We start from the raw sequence: 12,261 nt of genomic DNA, 5'->3' as shown, positions 1-12,261 counted from the left end.
ATTTTGAAGTAAAACAGTTTGAACAGTGATAAAATCATTGGTTTTCTAGTTATTAATCACATGTGATTAATGCAATCACATGTGATTGATGCAATAACTATAAGTATTTAACTTGTATCCCCCCATAAAGTATTTAAAACATTTAAAAGTATTTCAAAGGTTGATTAAAGGGGTATGAAACTCACTTGTGGTGAGTAGATTGGATTGATGTATCGGGTACCGTGTTAGGTGGCAAACGGAGACTTGTTCACACGTACGAGCCTAGTTATCATATAATGAGCATATATATAACTAATTAGCCAAATAATAACTTAATAAAATAAGTTGGGACACTTAGGAACATGTAAACACTTTATATAAGTGTTATAGGTCCTAATGGTTGCATCTAAGTTGATACGGGACAAGGCAAAAGGGGTTTAATGCACCAATGACCTTGTATATGAGTTCACCACCCAACAAACCCCACCTTTGGAGTTTACGGTCATAAACTCCTTGAGTTTACGGCCATGAACTCCACACTTGGTGGTTTTGGGTGTTTTGAAGTGCTATATTGATCCTAGAATAAGCCTAGCCTTGTTGGAATAATCCTTGAAGTAGTTTAAGGCCTTGGAATGCTCCTTTGGGGAGTTTACGGCCAAAGGACCATATCCCCTAGAGTTTACGGCCGTAAACTCCTATGGGGTGTTGGTTTCAATTCATTTAAGGCACTTGCACATGTCGGATAACTTCCATGTTTTTGCTTAAGGCTAAAGGGGACATTAGGCACACCTTTGTGCCTTTACTTGGAGTTTACGGCCCAAGAGATGTTCCTTGGCCATAAAATCCCTTTAAGGGGTGATTTTGATGTCATTTTCTCCTCATTCAAGTTACAAGTATACAAGGTTAATTGTCTTAAGGCTTTAAGGGTGTTTAGGGCACACTTTGCCCTTGAAAAAGGGGTTTACGACCCAAGATCTTTTCTTGGCCGCAAACTCCTAAAACCCTATGATTTTGAAGTCTTTTGGTGTCCAAATTAATTACAAGCATTAGAGGGTAAAGGTCCTTAAGCTTTAGGGGTGATTTAGGGCACTTATAGCCCTTAAAAAGGGGTTTACGGCCCAAGAGATATCCTTGGCCGTAAACTCCTATAACTAGGGTTTCTTGATTGATTTCTAGCCTCAAATGTTTATACATTAAGTCCTTAACTCGTTGTCTAACAAGGAATCGGGACTAGGAAGCCTTTAGGCTTCGTTTTGGAGTTTACACCCCAAGAACGTTCTTGGGCCGTAAGCTCTCGGATCTTGTATTTTAGACATGTAAACAATGTTATAAAGCATATAACAAGCATTAAAACACATATAGGAAAGTAGACTCACAATCCGGGATGAAAACCCGAAGATCCGTCAGAGAGAAATGGCTTTTCTCTAGTTGGAATTGTAAATAATGAATTAATTAAATTCAGAAATCTATTTATAGTCCTGAAATATTTTGACAGAAAATATTTTTATTCCGGAAGTTGGACTATAACATTATGAAACTTGGAATGTTCAAGTTTCACAAATACAGGAGTATCCATTCTCCTGATATATCCAGAAACATAAACCCTAATGTACACAAACTTGTTCGGACAAGTCTGAAAATCACTGAAAGTGGACTAGCTTCTATTTAATAGATAATGTTCGTACAAATGGAAATTTCGGGTTGTCACAGCATCACACGATGATAGGTCATTAGAATATGACACATCGTTCCATTGTAGTAATGAAAGAACTTATCTTAAGTTCGTATCAATGGAGCATTGACATTCTGACTTGAAGGTCATAATTTGGAGTCTAACGTGAGATAGAGAGCGTATGTATGATCGAGCACCGCCTGCAGTCCAGGAGTCTAAGAGTTAGATACTCGTTCGAAGAAACATCGAAGTTATGACTTAGCATGAATAGATAACAAATGGAGTCATCATGTGAGCCCTATTTCGTTGATGATTCCGGGATGTAATCATCCTAAGGGGGAGATAATTGTAACGTCCGCAGATCCGGGCTAGTCAATTTAGAGACAATAGGGGTCAAAAACGACTTTTTGACAAAATATTATTTAGAATAAATAATCTTAACCAAGTTGTAGAATATGTTACAAGGTTTCCGTACATATAAAGAACGCTAAAATCCGAGTTATAATGAAGAAGTTATGACCCGTCGAAGTTTTGCGACGGAACCGGTAAAGCACCGGGAAGCGTAAATAGTGAATTTACGATAGAGCAATTTTTAGCCTTAGTAATATAAACGAAAGTCGTAGAATATGTTAAACTAAGAACATTGATAAAAAGAACGCCCAAATCTGACTTCGTATGAAGAAGTTATGATTTTTCGAAGTTTCGGATTAGCAGTGTACAATCCGAAATTCGAATATTAGATCGAGCGGTTTTAGCCGACACAACCTAAACAAGAATCGAAGATCTCGTTAAGAGTAGCGTAACGAGAAAAAGATGGGCGAAAACGGACATTGGATGAAGAAGTTATGAGAATTTAACGGACCAATCCTGTCCCGGCCTGTTAATAATATAAAATTTAAAATTGAGCCAAAATTAGCCGACGGAGTCTAAACGAAAGTTTTAGAGTACGTTCCCGAGCTCGTATTCAATAGTTATGATTTTTCTAAGACGGGAGGGTGTTGTGCGAGTTTGGGTGATGTGGCGCGATCACAGCCTTTGCTTCCTCCCCAAGGGTAGCCACCAGATGGTGACACGTGGCACATTACGCCCAGCGTAATTTTGAGTACGCTCAGCATAACCATTACGCTTAGCATAATTTTTGTGCTGAAATAAAAACCCAATTTGGTGCAACCATTCGTGTCCTCAGGAGTGACAATGCACTTGAGTATATCTCTACACAATTTCAGGAGTTTATGTCTTCTCATGGCATATTACACGAATCATCATGCCCTCAAACCCCAAACGAAAACGGTGTTGTTGAGAGAAAAAATTGTCATCTTATTGAAACGATACACACCTTATTGTTCCATGCCAAACTCCCACTTAAATTTTGGGCTGATGCAGTTATGACGTCTTGTTATCTAATTAATCGTATGCACTCTTCTGTCCTACAAAATCAAACCCCTTTTTCTATTTTATTTACAAGACAACCGCCCTATCATCTCCCTTTGCATCCAGTTGGATCAGTTTGTTTTGTTCATTGTCTTGATCCAGGTCGAGATAAGTTAGCCTCTAAAGTGGTCAAGTGTGACTTTCTTGGCTATTCCCGATTACAAAAGGGTTACAAATGTTACTCTCCTAGACTTAACAAACATTTGATGACTATAGATGTAACATTTTTTGATCATCAACTTTATTACTTTACTAATCCACACGATAAATGTAGTGTTGAACAAGTCGTCCCGATTCCTGTTTTCCCTATTCCATCAACTGATCATACTTGAAGTCCAGTTGTCGATCCCCCACCATTGAAAACCTATAATATGTCTTCCTCGGCCTCCTACACCACCTTCTACTGATATTGATGGAGAGACAGATCCACAAAATACAAGAACCTTTGACTCATCCTCTTCGTCGGTTAGTTCACCAGCTCTGGTTCTGTGTGATGATGATCTGCCCATTGCTCAGCAGAAAGGTAAACGGTTAACTACAAACACCAAATATGCTATCCATAATTATGTTCACTATGATCTTTTATTCGTAGCTTTCGCAACCTGTTTTTCCAATCGTGCGTCGGTACATATTCCAAAGACAGTAAATGAGGCTTTACTTCAATGAGGGTAGCGCCAATCAATGATTGATGAAATGTCCGCCTTACACAATAATGGGACATGTGAGTTGGTTTCGTTACCTCCTGGAAAATCACCTATTGGTTGTCGTTGGATATTCACTCCTAAGGTAGGTCCAGATGGTAAACTCGACCGTCTTAAAGCCCGGTTGGTAGCTAAAGGATACACTCAAATATTTGGTATGGACTATAATGATACTTTCTGGTTGCTAAAATGACTAGCATTTGTATTCTTCTATCCATGGTTGCAATGTGTGATTGGGCTCTATACCAACTGGACATTAAAAATGCTTTTCTCCATGGGGATCTACAAGAAGAAGTTTACATGGAGTAACCTCCTGGGTTTGTTGCTCCGGGGGAGTTCGGTTTAGTCTGCAAATTACGAAAATCTCTCTATGGCTTAAAACAATTTCCAAGAGCCTGGTTCGGGAGATTTAGTTCTGTGGTAAAATAATTTGGGATGAGGCAAAGTAGGGCAGATCATTCGGTTTTCTATCGTATTTCAGGGACCCAATGTATCTACTTGATAGTATATGTTGATGACATAGTTATCACAAGGAATGATCACAACGGAATACATAAGTTAAAAGATCACTTGTTGAAGCATTTTCAGACCAAAGATATGGGCAATCTCAAATACTTCTTAGGTATAAAGGTTGCAAAGTCCAAGGATGGGATTTCAATATCCCAAAGAAAGTAGGCTCTAGATATTTTAGAGGAAGCTCATCTATCCGACTGTAAACCAGTTGAATCTCCAATGGATCCTAATGTCAAACTCCTACCAGGTCAGGGGGAGTTGTTGGAAGATCAAGGGAAATATCGAAGACTGGTAGGTCGTCTTAACTATCTCAAAGTAACTCGTCCGAACATTTCCTTTGTTGTAAGTATAGTTAGTCAGTTTCTAAATGCTCCATGTGATACTCATTGGGAAGCTGCTCTACGGATCCTAAAGTATATCAAAGGAGCTCCAGGGAAAGGTCTTTTGTCTGAGAACAAAGGGAGCATAGAGATATCTTGCTACACTGATTCTGATTATGATGGTTGTCCTTTCAGTCGAAGATCAACATCTGGATATTGTGTTCTCTTTGGGGGTAATTTAGTATCCTGGAAAAGTAAGAAACAAAATGTGGTAGCAAGGTCTAGTGCAGAAGCAGAGTATCGAGCTATGACAAATGCAACATGTGAACTTATATGGGTCAAACAACTTCTCGAGGAACTAAGATTTTGCCAGGTTTCTCAAATGAAGCTCATATGTGACAACCAAGCAGCTCTTCATATTGCTTCGAACCCAGTGTTCCATGAGAGGACGAAACATATTGAAATTGACTGTCATTTTGTTAGAGAAAAACTGCTTGATGGTCTAATCGTGACAGAGTTCATTAATTCGAGTGACCAACTTGCAGATAGGTATACAAAGTCCCTGAGAGGACCCTGAGTTGACTCTATATATAACAAGCTTGGTGCCTACGATATATATTCTCCATCTTAAGGGGGAGTGTTAGAATTGTATAGTTTAGGGACTGAAATGTAAATGTATAGTTTTGTTATACATGCAATGTATATATTTAGATTGTAGATCCTGCTTCAGAAAATTAATGAGAAATCGTATTCTTCCATCTCTATCTCTCTCTTTACACATACTCTAATTTCACAAAAATGATTACACTTACAGTAAAACCAATTAAGGGGTCTACTACATTCATATGACAATCTATCAAATACAAAAGAAAAACATGCATCTCCTTAACTACAAAGGACTACAATTTTTGTTGCTCAAATGAACAATCAAGTTATGATACTTCCACAACCCAAAAGAACAAGAAATGGTCGCTTCAAATGCCCAAAATGACAAGGTGGCTTCAAGGTTACAAAAAGCAGGTGTCATTGTTAGAACTAATAGACCTTGTGAAAAAAGAGTTACTTTGAATGGCTAAATATTGTTTGTTTTTTATTAATAGATTTGAAAATATTTACTATACCCCCCTCCCCACACTATGCTTGTGTTTTTCCTAAATCCAAGACCTCTATAGTTACTATGAAAAGATTTAATAGTTTCTATTCAAAGAGCTTAGACCATCCGTAATGTGATATAAATTTTCTCAAAAGAGCTTAGAGACCCACAATATAAAAGTTTTCCATGAAAATGCTCAAATAAAAAAAAAACTAATCATACATTTACAATAGGAGAGTTTTTTTCAAATTGATTTTTATGTGTTTTTTTATAAGTTGTCAATTTACAATTGCTTGAAAAGCTCATTGGACCCACACAATTATTGAAAAAACTTATGGAAAGAGCTTGCTAATTAACCAGTTATTTATTTATTTATTCTTTAAAAAAACTTAGCTTTAAAAAATTTCCTCAGATCATTTTCATTTTTCATGTGACTTTAATGTGAAAAGCCTTTTAAAAAACTCAAAATTTAGATGCTCTTAGGCCCCGTTTGATACACATCTTTCCAGGTTCAACCGATCTTTCTGACTGAATGGACCGGAAAGACTGTTTGATTTGCACAAAAGAAGGGATCTTTCCCGGTAAGATATGTCTTTCCCAGAAAGCCCCAAAATTATATCTTTCTGGCTGAATGGGCAGGAAAGACAATTATACCCCAAACCTCGCATCTTTCTTTCTTTATTGGATTATTAATTTTTTTAAATAACTTTTTTTAAATTTATTTTTTATTGAATTATTTTTTTTTCATCATTCAACATAGTCAATCAAATGTATAATCAAACAACATGGTTTCTTTCCCAGTCAGAAACTTTTCCAGATAGCACTTTACCGAACGATACTTTCCCAAACAGAAACTATCAAACGGGACCTTAGAGTATTGAGTATACCTCGCACACTCAGCTTGTGTGTTTTCCTAAATCCAGACCTCTATAATTACTATGGAAAGATATAGTAGCTTTTCTTCAAAGAACATAGACTATATAAATTTTCTCCAAAGAGCTTAGAGACCCACAATATAAGAGTTTTGCATGAATATGCTCAAATAAAAAAAAAATTATACCTTTGCAATAGGAGAGTTTTTTTTCAAATTGATTTTTATACGATTTTTGTAAGTTGTCAATTTACAAGTTTTTTATAAGTTTTCAATTTACAATTGGTTGAAAAACTCATTGGACCACACAATTATTGAAAAAACTCATGGACCAAGCTTGCTAATTAACAAGTTAATTATTTATTTATTTATTTATTTATTGTTTTAAAGAAAACTTAGCTTTAGAAATTTCCTCCGATCATTTTTATTTTTCATGTGACTTTAAGGTGAAAAAGCCTTTTATAAAAACTTAAAAAAAAAACTCAAATTTTAGATGTTCTTCGAGTATTAAGTATATGCAACATGTTTTAACATTATTATAGAAAATGATCAACATGTTGTAACATCCATTCATTTCATGTCATCATTTCTTTATTATTATTATCTTTTAGTTTATTATAATTGCATAATTTTATAAAAAATAATTTAATAAAACATGCTATTAAATAAAACATAATATTTAAATTAAACATAACATCCAAATTTAAAAAAAAAAAAAAAACATAACTTTTTTTTTCCTAAATCACAAACCCGAAACCATAAAAAATGTAACGCCCCGTTCCTGATACGTATTTATTTTAATTAAATGTTCTTTTGGGAAGAGCTACTCGGCGAGTTGTAGCCCTAACTCGCCGAGTAGATGTCGAGTTGGATGCGGGCTTTAAGTGATCTACTCGACGAGTCCACGCCTGGACACGACGAGTAGGCCAATCAGGAGGAGACCCTAATCCTTAGGGTTTGCACCCTATTTAAATGTCCTTATAGCCCCATCTCAGCCTCCATCACCCTCATAGCATTCCTTATCGAAAACCCTAGCCTCCATTGGTAAGTTTGAGTGATTGTTGCCTTGTGAAGGGACTTTTGGTGCACTTTGGAGCAAGTGGAAGAAGGGAGAGGTTGAAGAGGTCAAGGAAGGGGACTTAGATCCAGGACACCTTCATTTGTGGTCATCCATTATGGTAATAAAGTTTCCATCTTGGTTATTGATCTATTAGATCTTGTTTGTCCCTAAATTGTTGATTTTAAGCCCTAAAACCCCAAATCCTTGAAGAGAAAACTTATGGTTGGGTTATACTTTAGATATGGGCTCTCATTACCTTCTTGAAGTGTTAAGTTTCAGTCATATTTGTAACGACCAAAAATTTCAACATAATTTTAAACTTTTCAAAACAATCCATTTTAATAACATTATTACAAAAAGGTTTTCAATACATTATTTATCAGAGTATCCCCAGGTTCAATTCATAAAACATAAACGCGAGGAATGGTACGATCACGCCTTTGCCTTGCCATAGTCTCCGGAAGAACCTGAAAAACATTAAACCACAACTATAAGCCCGAAAGCTTAGTGAGATACCCCCAAAATACCAACCACATATGCGCCCTTCAAGGCCACGACCTTCCGGTCCAAAAACATATTGCCTTCCGGCCCATAACATATCGCCTTCCGGCCCATGACGTATTGCTTCCGGCCCATAACATATTGCCTTCCGGCCCATAACATATAAAGCATACATAACATAACAGAACATAGAACAGTCATGCATAACAGGTCAATCTCCAGTCTAAACAACCCTGTGCACATATCATTCAATCATATAACAGTTCACAGTCAACAATCGATCAAACAAATCACATAACATATCATCACCGTAACCAGGATACCGACCTAGCCGATCACGAGCATATATCACCCTACGTCTCAGTCAAAATACTACTTACACACATACGCCTTTCTAGGCCATGACCTTCCGGTCCACATAACGTAGAATGCCTTCCGGCCAATATCATAATGCCTTCCGGCCCACATCAAGCAATACCATAACAAACAACTACCCGGATTTCCATCCGGTAAAGGGTCGGCCTTGGTGCCGTAGACCCTATCGATATAGTGAGGATAACTCACCTCGCGAATGCCGATACTCTGAACGGAAGAAGCAGACTCCCGAACCACCAACTCGTCGCAAATCCCGAACTAACCAACATAACAAGCATAAGCATTAGGTCAACATAATTTCACTTATTGGGCCAAGACCAAAGTCCCAATCTCACACAAAGTCCAACATTGGCCCAATTTACCAAATTGGGACCGCCTCACCAAATGGGCCTAGATCCAATATTCATAATATTAATTTGGCCCAAAACACTCTATTCCTAATTTCCAGACTTGGCCCAAACACCAATAACCCACAAATGGCCCAACACAAAGGCCCAAAAGGAAGTCCACAGGAGGAGTACGTTGGGCGTACTCTCCTTGGTACGCGGGGCATACTGCCATGATCGCGAAACTGAAACAGGGCACTGGCCCGCTACACAGGGCGTACTAGCAGGTTATGCGGGGCGTAACCTCGCTACTCAAAAAGTCTTTCTTACAGCTTAATGGCTTAAGCTCTTAAGCCTAAACTTTAGATCCATAGGCCAAATATGATTAGAAATCATAAAGTCTCAGAATTTATCACTTAGGACGCCCTTAAGCTCTTAATCCAAGGAATTAATCCATTAAGACCCACATAACTCGTACATGGGATAACTACAGCCCTTGGGACCTCATTTTTATCACTCAAGACCTCTCCAAAGGTCTGAAAGGACAGATACACTTGACCAAATAGAACTATGCAACAAGGTGAAGACTTTTGGGACAAGAATGATAACAAAGCTTCAAAATACATAGATCTATGCCATATGAAGGTCAAGCAAGAAGCTTTATACCTTAAACCAGCTCCAAAGGGGTGATATTTCAACAGATGTACAAGCTCCACACGTTCTTCTTCTTCTTTGACAACTTCCCTTTTCTCCTTCAAGCCTTTCTTTTGCCAATCCAAGCTTTTCAAGGTCAAAAACACTCAAATATGGAGGGAATACGAGATTAGGGTTTCTCTGAGGTTGAAGATGAGCATAAGGGGGCTGAGGGGTGAACCATCATATTCCTTATATAGTGGCTGACCCTAAAAATAATGTTTGGGATTCCTGTGAGTATGCGGGGCGTACCTCCCTGGTACGCGGGGCGTACTCTCCCGGCTACCCGCAACTATTCGAGCCATTACGCTGGGTGTACGTCCAGCTTACGCTGGGCGTACCCAGCCACCTTTCAAAATCCAAAAACATGCATGCATGGGACACTTTCCTTCTTATTCCGCAAAGGACTATAAACAATGATCAACTTCGAGGCATCGCAACTCCTCTAATCTAAACCCAATCCCAAATAACTTACTTTCATACGAGGGTGACGAGAAGCCCAATACTTCTAACACATACACTCGTCCGAACCCTTCTCGGATGAAACTCATTTCCTGAAAAGGACCAGAATTACCGTTCTCTTAAACTTCAGGGACTCATAATTACACACTTGAAGAACGGGGTGTTACAATTCTCCCCCACTTAAATTAGGATTCGCCCTCGAAGCCTGCGACAACTCTACTCTGAACTAATCTTGCAATGCTCCGCCTGGCACTCACCGGACCAAGCTTCCCAAGCCTCGACCATTGAGATCCGAAACCCAACTTACCTTTCTTGCCGGCCGAATGATACGAGCTTCAGTCCTAGAGCAACTCCCACGAGTTCTCCATTGCAATCCCATAACCGCACCAAACTGGCTCTAGTGTACTCGGGTTAGGAAAACCCCGATTCACTGATGACACTTCCAAACACCCTTCTGGATGCCCTTCTACCGCATAAACAACTCTATTAGCAATTCCGAAATTTCCAACATCCCCAGGAGGAATCACCCCTACATACATAACTTTTTCATCAGAATCAAGATAGGAGTCCCAGACTCAATCCCGACATCCATCCTGAGACTCTTGGCCCTACGCCCGCGGAATCCCTCCCACGTCCCCAACAGACATCCCATCATAATATCATTCCATACCACCACCGCAACCATGCTGCTCAGTGACCACCGTCGGACCACTCCGATCATAACTCTACATTGCCGCTTTCACTTCCGTGAATTTACTTTCACTCTCGGAGCTACACTCCTCTCTCTCCTTCCTTGCCAAGGAAATCCACTTGGCTGCCTTGTCACCACGACAAGTGGCACGATGCTCACCTAACGCTGCACCACCCCGATATAGCATAACCGCTATCCATGCAACACACATGCTCTGAATCTGCTCGCAGGGACTCTCGAGTCCATTCGCCAACTCCATTAATCAAGATCAATAACCGGGGCCAGACCTTCAAATGCTAGCACATCACAACATACCCAACCCATTTCCTCGAACCGATCCGAGAATACCTACAGAGTCTTCAGCACGACTGGGCCACCTCACCAGGTCTTCAATCAAGCTGGACCACTCTCAAAACCTTCATCCAATCTGGGCCGCCATCCAGGGCTTTCTGTCTGGCTGGTATGCCTTCCGGCCTTCAGTCTGACTGGTACGCCTTCCGGTCTTCAGTCTACCTGACCGCTCAACTAGCATTCATCATTCCGAGTTATCCCTCCAGGGAATCCTCCCCTGCATACTCTTCTAGCCCCTCAGGGGTTCCGAACTCTATCTCTATCATACATACTCGAACCCAACCTGATCCCAGGTTCTACACAATCAATGCTATAGGTTTGTAATCCACCCCGTACACCTGCTACTTACCTAAACCAGCCTACTCTTGACTGAACGGAATACCACCGAAACCCAAGCAGCTAAACAACCTCTCAAGTCTATCGATCACCCGGAGAATTTCCAATTCTCCCCCACTTAGGGCACTGACTATCAACCCCCGGCCGCTAACACTGGCCTCCCAAAGTAACCATGCACAAAACCCAACGCTTACATGCAAAATCATTCCCACTAACACTAGCAACCTTCGCAAAACACATTTCCAAACTGATCAATCCGTTCCAAAAGTACTCATTCCTCAGCTAACCACTCCTCAGATTGAAAATGCTACCCGACAATCAAACCAACGCTGCATCTACATTAATAACTCTCACGAATGATAACCAACGATAGCACGAAACACTAAACTATAACCATACCAACCTTCAGGGAACAACGAATACCAAAACGAGAACCCGAATCACAATCCATAACCATGCCAAACCCTCAAGGAACAACGGATACCAAGCGAAAACCCGAAACACAAATCCATACTCATGCCAAACCCTCAAGGAACAACGGATACCAAGTGAAAACCCGAAACAAATCCACATCCAACCATCGAGACTAGCAGATAAACGATACTCCACAATAATCATAATTAAACAAGACAACAAGGATGAAACATACCCGTAGTTGCATCCGGCACTGCTCTAAGCTCCTCCGCTGCAAGCTGAAAAGCACGACCCTAAGCCCTTGGGGGCTCCGCTCCACCCTGACCTCTACCTGTGATCCTCAAAATGGCCGGTGCTGGAGCCTGCACCGGTCCTGCAACAAGTTGTGGGCAGTTGACCCTCAAGTGCCCAACCTGATGACAATGATAACAGATCCTCAAATCCCGAACCGGTACTGACTGCCGACAATCCT

General features: G+C 39.9%; 1 pseudogene; it reads left to right on the top strand.

The window, feature by feature from the left end:
• The first annotated feature begins 4,515 nt into the window (after positions 1-4,515).
• LOC145010042 (secreted RxLR effector protein 161 pseudogene) lies at positions 4,516-5,193 on the top strand (annotated as a pseudogene).
• Positions 5,194-12,261: the final 7,068 nt, after the last annotated feature.

Source organism: Lactuca saligna, chromosome 8 (assembly GCF_052625555.1).
Source record: "Lactuca saligna cultivar CGN05327 chromosome 8, ASM5262555v1, whole genome shotgun sequence".
Lineage (NCBI taxonomy): Eukaryota > Viridiplantae > Streptophyta > Magnoliopsida > Asterales > Asteraceae > Lactuca > Lactuca saligna.
The sequence above is the reverse complement of the archived record's forward strand: the minus strand, read 5'-3'. Positions and strand labels throughout refer to the sequence as shown.